This window comes from Furipterus horrens, unplaced genomic scaffold, assembly GCF_987537825.1.
Source record: "Furipterus horrens unplaced genomic scaffold, mFurHor1.1.pri manual_scaffold_9, whole genome shotgun sequence".
Taxonomy (NCBI): Eukaryota; Metazoa; Chordata; class Mammalia; order Chiroptera; family Furipteridae; genus Furipterus; species Furipterus horrens.
In genome coordinates this window covers 96,271,013-96,283,016 of record NW_028327179.1, presented here as the reverse complement: position 1 = coordinate 96,283,016, position 12,004 = coordinate 96,271,013, and positions in this window count along the sequence as shown.

The following is a 12,004-nucleotide window of genomic DNA, read 5'->3' as shown; positions in this document are numbered from 1 at the left end:
GAGTTGATAAGCTGATCTCTCATGGGCCTTGGAGTATGCAAGGCCTGCTCCATCCTTCAACCTTATCAAATGCTAATTATGCCGAATACTAGATCTTCATCTCCTTCTTGAACCTCACTGATCTTTCTTTCCTCTGGTGTCTTACTGTCTTTGTCACGGGTGTTTCACGCTGCCATGAGCACGTGTGGCCATGTACGATATAAAGCACGCTCTGCAGACAGACCTTCTCTGACAGGTATAAGCTGGTCCTGGGCCTGTCCTTGTGCAGATCGGCTAGAAATCTGATACTGTGCATGTTGGAAATTGTGTCTTGGGTTTTACAGACCAAAAGTCTCTGCCAATCCTTCAAAATTACACTCACTTGGGGCAGGGAGTGGGGGGGGGTGGGGGTAGTTAGGAAGATGGTTTCCAGATAGTGTCACAGAGGAAAAGCCATTTGCAATCTAAATGTCCCCTTAAGGAATGTGCAAGAGCAAAATACAGTATGTTTAATTGTTAGGCAGCTGACCCTATTTATAAATCAAGAGTAGAAGAGTGCATAGGCAGACTCGGTTTTACTGATAACTAAAAGCATTTAGGATACAGAATGTTAAAAGCTAAGTTTCCTGCCAGCCAGTCTACACACAAGTAGAAACATACCGGATGTCCCAGGAGGACAGGCTCACTAGGCCAGGATGTCCCTAGTGGAGCTGCTGAGCCAATGCTGTTCAAATGCACACAGGGAATAGGCAGGGCCCTAATGATTTTTAGGTATTTTTCTTAAATAAGCAATTCTAATTGATCTCCTCAGGTAGTATGCGTAAAAGGCAGCAAGGACGCCAATGTTCCCACCTAATCACTCCCAACAGCTTGGGACCAGACCAGAGAGAAGAAGTAAAAAAGAAAAAGGGCAGGAATCTTTGCTACTTAAACCATCTCTACACACCTCCAAAAATTTCTGTCCCCCAGGTACCAGAAAGTTTTCATCAAGGTCATACCACACAAAGTAAGCAGTTAGAAGCAGCCAAGAAAAGGGGGGGGGGGGGGGAGGAGCAAAAACAGTGACAAAAAAAAAAAAAGATTTTTCTGAAATAAAAAAAAAGCACTATCACGTGGTTCTTTCCGTATGCTGGCGGCAGATGGACAAAGGGTTCATTTTGTGCCAGGCACTGTGCTGGGCACTCTTAACGACAGCAAGCCCAGCAACCGCTATAACAATAGCATCATTAATAATAATAACACTGATGAAGCTTTGCACGTGGCGCTAGATACAATACTGAACACTTTTAAACATGGAGCCTCCATTTAGCCCTCACGACAAACCTGTGAAATGTACATTATGATCCCATTTTCCAGTTAAGGAAACCGAGGCCAAGTAGCTGTTACATTTTTCACCTCTGAAATTGCAAACAAAATTGTCACGCAAATATTTTATTGTTTGAAGACACCTCTGCCCTCCACTTACATCCTGGCAGTCCTCACTTCTTCCCTTCAGGAGCCTGGCATATCCGTATCCACAGCCTCTTCAGGTCAGCCGCCAAGTCCAGCCCCCACTTGCCGTCTTTGGGCCACCATTTTCTTTTTCCATCACCTGGTGCCATCAAATTCTGTGTGTGTGTGTGTGTGTGTGTGTGTGTGAATTATATAGAGACAGAGATAGAGGAGTCAGGGACAGAGTTTTGTATAATAGAACTTTTCCAGAAGGCTTCTCCAAGTATTGTTGGTGTTAGGGTATTAGAATTGGGGAAAGGCAAAATGCTTTTTCTTCTTCTTCTTTTTCCTTCATTGTTTTGAGAGAGAGAGGAACATCAATGTGAGACAGAAGCATCTATTGATTGCCTCCCCTATGTGCCCGGACCACCAGGGACCAGATCTGCAACCCAGGCAGGTGCCCTGACTGGGAATCGAACCCGTGACTTTTCAGTTACCAACAAAGGCTCCAACCAACTGAGCCACACCAGACAGGGTTGGAAAGCTTTTACAACTGTTGACTTTGCCCCCATAAACATGTATAACTTCTATAATTTTAAGAAAGGAAAATGACAGAGCCATCATCTCTTCTTGCTAATATCAGAGCGCTTCCTTTTGCACTTTCTCCCAACTCCCCTCCTAGTCTCACTCGCATTGCGTCTCACAACGAAGGACACTCACAGGTGGGGCTGCAGACGCAGTGGAGGGGTTGGATGGGAATGGGGGTGGGGGAGGGTGGCGCACCCAGCGAGACCCAGGGATCTTTGTGGGAAAGCCAAGGAAGAGCAGCTTCCTTCTCGGCCCCAGGGACCCCCCCACCCCACCCCACCCACAGAAGGGACGGACCGACAGCCACAAATGCCCCCTTTTCCTGCCTCATTCCACCAGTATTTACCAATAACTTCTATATCTGGGGACTCTGGACATAATAGGCCTTTCAAGAAACTCTCCATCTAGCCCTTGGAGTGCCAAGGTCGCTGTGAGTGACGCTGACAAATTTTCCCAGAAGTGCCGGCGTCGCTCCCAGCGACTCTTTTTTTTGGTGACTATAAATGTAAATAGCAATGGAATAATTGGTATTTTATGTTTTGTTCTCTTTTTTTGTACCTCAGGTTATATATTGATAGAATTTTTTCTCATGTTGATCCAAATTTCAAATTCCATGTGGTCCTCAAAGGACTAGAGTCGAAAAACCATGTACGTTGATATTGTGGTACAATAAGGGTTAAGGTTAGGAAAAAAGTTTCACCCTCCCCGTAGTGCTGGCCCAGTATGGCTACACTATAATTACAAAGCTGGGTGGCCTTCTCGCCATTTAGACCTCATTGTTATTGTCCCACCGGGTCCAGGCAGCAGTGAGCAGAGCCTGCGCAGGGCATCTAGGAAGCAGGGCTCCGAGGAGCAGCAGAAGGCTGGGGTGCGTACCTCCCAGGGTCCAAGCCAGATGGGCACCCAAAGGCACTGCAGGTGTCAGCAAGGCAGCAACGTGTGGTGGCCACGGGGGGCAGAGCAGGGCAGATGGTCAGGTGGCAGAGAGTCACGGCCCAGGGAGTGGGGAAGGGCAGACAGGAAAAGAAACGCAACAGCGGTACACGCGGGTTGCTGGCACCGCGGCGACCACGAGTGAAGCATCTGCTGCCTTTGCCTTCCTTCTCGCTGAACCCAGGGGAAGCCAAAATCAGAGAGGTCCTGGCCTAGAAGCCCCAGCATGTGCCACTGAAAATAGCCTACGAAGTCACTAGGGGAGGCAAACATTTCAAGCAATGGGGTGTTAAACTTCAGTAGATAACCTAGCCACTTGAGGTGAGAAGTACTTACACTTCTCTAGGGGCTCCCACCACCTCCATTCCCTTTAATAAGATGGGTTTCCTGTGAAGACACCCCCCAGAGTGACGTGACACAGGAAGTGGGTGCTTCTGAGCAAACCCTCAGAACGTCTGCCACCCAGGGGTATGATAAAATGGGCACCCGCTCAGCTCTTCTGGGGATCCACCCAGAAGAGCACCCGTCTTCCTTCTTAGACTTCTCAACACGCGCGTGCGAGCTGGGAGACAGGCTTTCACACCCAAGTGTGAGGTGCTACCAGAGGACGTTAATAACACAGAACAACCTACCCAGTGCCAGCCAAGTTACTCCTGCGTGCCCGGTACCAGCACAGCACAGGAGGCCCGGCACAGTGCCTGCCACACAGCCAGGGCCTTGGACACGGTTCCCGAGTGCAGCTGACTTCCAGAATCACTGAAATCTCACACAAGACCAAGCGAGGCCCTGTGTTCTATAAATCTCAAGGGCTTTTGAGTCAGCTTGCATCATTTGTTTATTCACAAAGCATTTATTGAGTCCCTCCTATGGGCAGGACACTTTGTTTGGTGCTAGGGGTATAATATTGAGCAAAAACAGACATGACCCCAGCCCTCATGGAGGGTCCACGACCTTGGGGAGTGTACAAAGGAATGTAAATTTTAATCAATCACAAACACATATAAAACTGCCCATGGTAAGGACCTCCAGAGAACCATACATGATGCATGTGATGAAGAGGATATTGGGATGGGAACTGGTTATGGAGGTCAAGGAAGGAATGGGTGTCCATGCTGGGACCTGAAAGATACATAGGAGTTAACTAGGCAAAGTGGGAGGGGAAAGCGTTCCGGGCAGAGGGGACAGCAGGTGTGAAGCCCTGTGATGGCTCTGAGCGTGGCCATCATCACATGTCAGCACCAGGGAAGGCAGGCAGGGCTGGGGTGTCTGCGAGGGAGGGGCAAGCCCGGGCTGCCGGATCGCAGTGGAGGTGGCTGTGTAGAGATGCAGACCATGTGGGAAAGTTTCCACTTTGTCCTGAGAGCAGTGGGCGGGGTGGGGGGCACTGCCGAGTCTGGGGTTGACAAGGACAGCACGAAGATCCTTGGGAACCTCTCGCCACAGCAGCCATGTGGAGACTCACAGGAGGGGCCCGTATGCACGTGGACAGATGTGTTCAAGGCCGTTGTAGAGCTGTAAGTACCAAGGGGGCTGGTGGGGATGGGCAAAGCGGGCGGGTCTCAGGGCTCTTCCGGACACAAAGCCGTCCGCGGAACCTAGGGATGCACTGAACTTGGAGTGGGAGTAGTGGGCGTGGAGGAGACATCGTGGACCCAGCCCAGCTTCCAGCGGGTGCCCGCGTGGAGTGCAGCACCCTCTGCTGAGAGGTGCAGGGCTGGGAGTAGGATCGCTTCATTCTCGACGGGCCGAGAACGAGAGGGCATACAGTGGGCAGTGGGGGCCCGGGTCCGGAGCAGAGAAGAAATGTATGAGTTCCCTGCAGAAATTTGAATCTATTACTGGCTGGAGGAAAAAGAGAAATAAACCACCTAGTGAGTAGTGCGTGGGAAGTTGAGAGGGTCTACGGTGGGCTTTGATGGGTTGCAGCGTTTGATGGACGGGTGGAAGAGGGAGGCGGGGCTCACCAAGCTCGGAGACCCCAGGCCCCCACGGCCCGCTCCCCCTAAACCTCCTACACGCACCGCCATGCCTCCATTTGCTCTGCCTCCAGGCCACCAGAACGGACCGCATGAAGTCCTTTAACCCCCACACATCACTCACCTCAAGGGGATTCCCAGATTCCCAGCTCAGGCCATAGGGAGCCCGGCTCTGAAAACTGGTGCAAGGTGCTCTCGGAACTCCTCAGCCACTGTCGCAAATGTTCCTCTTCTTCCAGCGGCCCCTCTCCTGCGACTCTCACCTGCCTCACCTGAGGACACGCCCCCCTCGGCCGTCTGGTCGTGTGCAGTACACGCCCCCCCACCCAGCCCCGGGTGGGGAACAGATATCCCTCCTACCCGGGTAACATTATTCCGTCCTAGCCCCCTGGCTCTCTCTCTCCCAAATGACTTTGCTGTTAATTCTTCGTGGTCTTAATACCACATAGATGATCCTTCCTTCCCCTTACCTCTCTGCTCCTTGACCTTCTCACCTCCAGTGACGCTGCCTGACCTCAACCACTATCCCTATGACAATACCCTAAACCAACACCGACAAAATTACATACGTAATTGTAAAAGAAACTTTAAGAGAAACGGGTGCCATTAATGTTAATAATATACTTTAACCCACTATATGCAAAGTATTATCATTTCTACATGGAATCAGTATTTCAAAAGGTCAAGTGGCCAACTGCAGCCCCCACCAGAGAACGCAGAAAGTGCCTGTACGCCCTCCCTCCACACAGCTTTCCACCATTACTGGTAAAATCCAGCTCAGCAGGCATCTGAATTTTCGTTTGTCTATGTCTACAATTTTTTTCTCAATGAGTTTTCTTTTGAGAGCAATGCATACACATCCCCCGAAGGTCAACGTTTCCGGTCTCTTTTGGGCTTTGCCATCTGGGTAGGTGTGCTGCTGACTGGCAGAACAATCCTGAGTGACTCAGTGAGCCACCACCCAGGAGAGTACAACCTTTGTCCCCTGTCTGCTTATCACCGTGAAAACACCTTAACCAAAGAATGACCTGAACCTATCCATGAGGATTAGCATTACACGCCCGTTCTCCAACGCAAACAACAAGAAAGCAGTTATCTCTGGAATGCCTAAGCTAGGACAATGATCTTTTATTTTTAATTTTATTGCAGTGGGAACACTTAACTGGCAATGTACCCGCTTAGAACAAAGTTCATTTTTGCCTCATTTTATCCAATAGGAGCTGATCCATCGACATGAACAAAAAGAGTATGGGGACTAATGAGCGTTTTTCAACAGTATTTAGTATCATAATAAAAATCGGAAAAAGAATCCAATGTAGACTTAGGGAAGCGTCCCAGGAGAGGGAAAAGAATGCTAGAAAAGAGTTAGAAGACCTGAATTCTGGTTGCCATTCAGCCACTTACTACCTGTTTGACAATAAAAGTCTGAGAGACAAATGTCTCTTATCTGTGAAAGTACAGTGACAGCCTTGACTTCTAAGTTTTCCTCCAGCTCTTACACTCGATGCTCTGTACTTAGTGCTCCGTGTAGCTTCTGCTCTTTCATTGTCAGGAAGACCCCCTGCTGCCCTCTCTCAGCTCGGTTGGCCTGCTTAAAGATGACAGGCTGGCAAGGGCTGACACCTGAGCTCCAGTGACCCATGATGTGGTGAACACTATGCAGGATCAGGACCCGTTGCAGGGGAGGAGAAAGGGGCCCAGGCAGTTAGACTTCGCAGCAAAAACAGATACTCATTCAAGAAGACATTTGCAAGAGGAGTCCAAGCGGAGATTTTGCAGGGTATCTAAAAGCTAGGGAAGACACAGGGATGGGGAACCCAGACTGGAGGTATATTCAGGAATTTGAGAGGTAGGCTGTCACCTGGTGACAGAGAAGTAACAGAGCATCAGACACCACGCTATGATTTGGAGGCAAGACCAGGAGAGAATGCCTTATAAGCACAAGGCAGGATATCTCTCCTGGAGCAACTGGACTTAAAGGTGGGACTTTGGGGTCCCAGTAGGGGGAGTAAGAAGGCTCCAGAAGCATGATGTGACATCAGCTGCTCAACCCTGAGTTCATAAATACTAGCCAAGAGTCTACCTGTGATGCTCAGGAACAAGCCTTCCAAGTCCAGGTTCTCACTGGTCCTCCTGGAAAGAATATAAAATTGGCAGGTAGAGACATTGAGGCTGGAAGAGGCAACTCCCTGATATTACCTCTTTGATTCTTCCCTTTCTCCGTCAGCAGCTCTGGGATTTGTGAGCGCTGGGTATCACCTGACTTCTGACAATCGCATCTGCTCCAGCTCTCTGGGATTGATGAACTCCACTTTCATTGTTTCCCTGGCCTCTGACTCATGGTTGCCCAGGCCTGATTCCTTGGTCCTGGCTGCCTGCCTAGCCTGCTGCTGCCTGTGACCTGGACTTGATGGCACCCCAAGGCCCTGAGTGTGCTTTGAGGCCTAACTAGGACATTGTTCCAGGCCCTCTGGACCCTTCTCGGAGAAGCATGTGGGACCCCACTAGCCCAGAACCCCTGGCCTGGCCTTCTGCATCAGATGTTTGGATGAAACCCCAAAATCTGAAGTGATTCTCTTCCAGACTTGCCCATAGACCTGCTTTTCAAAGAAAAGACAGGGCAAGTGCTTTCCCCCGATAATCTCAACAATAGACTCTATTAGCTCTCTCCTCTGTGGCATGGAGCCACAGGATCCTGTGAAATCAGGACTCAGTGATGCTGACCTGCTCCCGTGTCCCTGGGGACTGCACCACAGGGGTGGGGCGGGGGAGAGGTCCCCAGCATTGGTCATGCTGCCAAGCTTCCTTATCTCACTACACATTGCGACGAGTTCACCTTAGATTCCTAACATTTTGCAAAGGCTTCAACCTTCATCTAAAAGTCAGATGAGCATTGACCTATGTTGGCCTAAAAGGTTTTATTGCCCTGGCCTGCATGCTTCAGTCAGTTGGAGTGTCATCCCATAGACAGGAAGGCTGCTGGTTCAATTCCTGATCAGGGCACAAACCCAGGTCATGGCTTTGACCCCTCGCTGGGACGCATACAGGAAGGCAACCAATGGATGTTTCTTTTTCCTTCTTTCTCTCTCTTCCTTTCCCCTCTCTAAAAATAATGAAAAGGCAAATAAAATGAAATAGAAGGTTTTATCTCCCAGAGTCCAACAGATCAGAGACCGGTCCAGTGAGGCCTTTTTGTCCCCACCACCGACACTGGAATCAGAGAACTTCTGCTAGGGAACATGTCTTGTTATAAGGAGAGACTGAAAACTAGCTAGCTGTTCTGAGATGCCCTTTCTCCTCAGCAAACTTGCTCTGCCAGGAAGGGCCCTGCCTCAGCACAATGGCTAGGAGCCTCATCTATTGATTACTTACTCCACAGATGGCCAGCACAGATTCTATGGCACTTCCGACTCTGTGGAAATAGAACTGACACACTACCAACCCTGCCCCCCGGCGATCCATGACTTAGCTCTGAGTCTGCAGCCTAACCGGCACGCTCCATTCTTTGTCTTCTTGTGGAGTGACTATTAAGGAAATTATTCCGTTGAAGGAATACAGACCTCCATCACTGCTTGTTCTCAGAGTCTTCTGATTGCCCCCCAGGCCACCACCCTATTCCAGGTAGGCCTGCAGCACTTTTCCCAAGTTCCCCAGCATCACAATGCCTGCTTCTGGTGTCTTAAGCGAATAGTGCCTCCCGTGAGCCCCGAAGAGCTGCCCCAAAGCTGACTAAACTGAGGAGCAGCCAAAGTCACCTCCTCATTGCCCCGAGACACGGAGATTCCTATGTGATGCACAGACTTTGATGAGTAAGAACCAAGACATTCCTGTCCTCAGTGCTTGATGATAGCATCAGACCTATAGCAGACTGGAAGTCACCCTGGGGAAAGATCATCGCTTTTCCATCTCAAAATTTAGGAGTGGAGACAGATTCATGCCTCTCAACAGCTTATGGACTCACCCTGAAAGAAAGGCAAGAGTGAAAGAATGTGTATCAAGTACAACTTCCTGAACCAAGTCTTCTAATATTTAAAAACAAATAACAAACACACAAGCAACGCTTTTGCCTACAGCAACCAGGATGAATTTTCCATTTGTGGGGCTGAAAACCCGGGTTTTCTCAACTGCAATGCAAAGATAATGACTTCTTTATTGGGTTGTTATAAGGAGAGTTTGAAAACTCTTTGTCAACTGTAAAGTGATACTGGCATGTTATTTCTTATTATTTTATTCTCTATCTTCCCCACTCCCAGGTTCTTAGCTGATCTCACCTCCTACTTCTCAAAGAAAATAGACACCAGCAGACAGGAATCCCATTTTCCCATACTGACATCTGCTTCATCTTTCTTTCTGCTAGACGAATGTGTGTGTGCACATGTGATTTTTAAACAAAAATCGATACACTATTCTTATATTATATATAACCTGCTTTTGAAATAATGTCACATTATATCATGAATAATTTTCTGTCAACAAATACAGTCATAAGATATTATTAATGGCTCCATAGAATTCTATTTATAGACATTTACCATAATTTGCTTTACTAATCCCCAGGTTTGAAAATGTGACTTATGAACAAACTTTCCTTGTTATGTAAATAGCGCTCTGGAGGATGCTGTAGATTAAATCTTTGTCCACATTATTCTTTTTTAGATTTATTTCATTTTATCTTTAAAGAGAAAGGAAGGGAAGGAGAAAGAGAGGGAGAGAAACAACAAGGTGAGGTTGCCTCTCATGTACCCCCAACTGGGGACCTGGCCTCCAACCCAGACATGTCCCCTGACTGGGAATTGAACCAACAACCCTTTGGTTCGCAGGCCGGCACTCAATCCACTGAGCCACATCAACCAGGGCAACATTATTTTTATTTCCTTAGAATATTTCTATAAATGGAACAGCTGTGTCACAAGTTATTTATGACAACAACAACATCAATGCATATTTGAAAGATTTTTTTTCATCGGTACTATCAAACTGTCCTCTGGGAAGGTTGTTCTTGTTCATATCAGAACTGCAATCTTTGACCTTGACTCAAAAGATGGCAAAGAGACTAGGAGGATACCTTCAAATGGTGAGAAGTAAGAAGATCCTGCATAAGAAGCAGGAAGGAAGCTGGCCAAGATTGTGCCTATGATATTCTACTTTTCTATGGCACACACAAATACCTTTAAGACAGAACGTGGAATGAGACTGAGTCTTCAAGACCCGGGATCCCTTGTGTTGACCTTGATTTCAATCATTTGTGTAAATCCAGCCTCATACAGCTGTGCTAAAGGGATTGTGGAAGGAGTTTATATCCATGTTCGGATCAGAGTAATAGTGGAAAGAGTGGCATGAGAGCCCCAGGAGGGGACAGCAATGTCGGGTGGGAAGACACGAGCAGAACTGGCCACTTGACCCATTACGCCAGACCTGGAAGCCCCCCCCAGCAGTGCTTTCTCTGCTCCACCATAAGGGCTTGGGAGGTGCTGCTGTAGTAACGGAGGTTATTCCTTCTTTTCTTTTTCCATGTTTCCATTCGGTTTTCTTTGCAGCTAGACAATGCATTTCAGGTGGGCAGAATCCTGATACTTCTTTTGTGAAACAAACAATAGTAGATATGGGGGAAATACTTTATAATTCTTTCCACTGTCAAAAGAAGGTATCGGCTCCTGCCACAGATTATACTGGACAATTAAAATCTAAGCGGACCTACAACGGACTACTGTGTCTTCTCTCTCTGTGTTTTGTAGACGTAGATTTGGTTAATTTCTTCATGCACAGAGACCAAAGATCTCTCCATAATCTTATCTCCCAGATCTGCAATTAGATTAGCATCATCTCCTGTATGTCTTATGTGGGGGTCCACCAAATGGAATGGTTATCACCCTAAAGTTTAGCTCTCCGTCCATAATCTAAAGGTTAAAAGTTGCATCCAAAAGACCTGGTCTCTCTTTGTTACATGCCCACCCCAGGGACCCCTAGCCCACTGCCTTACTCCCTGTTCAACCTCGGGACATGAAAGCAGGTAGAGAGCAAACAGACCCTAGCTTAGGTCATTGGTGCTAAAACTCTGCCTTCTCACACTCTGGGTTTTCTGGGTACGGATTAGACAAGTCTCCTCGCCCTTTCTGATGTGACTTTTCTGGACTCCACTTTTAGTCTGCCGTAACCATCTGCCCACTTGACCCTCGCTACTTAGATCCCTCTCAATCCCGAGAGGCTTGCTTGGTACCTACCTGACCCTCCTCACTAGCCAGAGGGCAGTCCACCCTCTCTTGGTCTTGACGGCTTCCTGACATCCATGCTTTCATTTGTCAGAGAAGACCAAGGTTCAGAAAAGTTAAAACGGATTTCAAACTGTGTCTTCTGTCCAGCCTCAGGTCCTGACATTTTAATTTCATTTCAGGTGGGATTGAATTAGCTTCATTCTCCTCCCCGATGTCCAGTCGGGCCTGGAGTCAGATTGTCTGCATCGTACATGCATCGCCACAATTTCCAGCGAGCGCCGAGCTCGGGGAAGTCTAATACAGGATCCACTTGCAAAGACTTCGCATCTGTTGGATGGATAAACCGTGCGCAGGAAGCGCAGAGCATCCTAAACCGTACACAATCACGCCACCGCTGGAAGAAAACAAGTGTTTGCGGAATTTGGCTGCCAAGGCCGTTCACCCAGGCTTTATTCTTATCCCCACCCCACTTTCTCTCGAGCATCCCCAACCGCGACCCTAAATTTAACCCACCAGAGCCGAAGGGTGATCCGGGGCTCTTTACCCGGTTCCTGGGATCCCAGGAGGGCATTCTCCGGGACTCCACCCCCCACCCCACCCCCACTCGCAGCGCGAGCCCCGCCGGGACCGGAGGGGAGCCCCAGGTGGGGCTGGGGAAGGGCCGGCGGAGTGCGCGGCGGCAGGTCCGGGCGTGGGGGAGGTGCCGGGCGCAGCCAATCCCCGGGCCGCCCCCTCCCGGGCGGCGAGCAGAGCCGGGGCGGGGGAGCCAGGCGGCGGCGGCGGCGGCGGCGGTGGCGACGGCGGCGGGCGCGAGGAGGGATGGAGAGGGGCGGGGGCAGCGGAGCCGAGCGGAGACAGCCGCGGCGCTGCAGAGCGGCTGGGGCG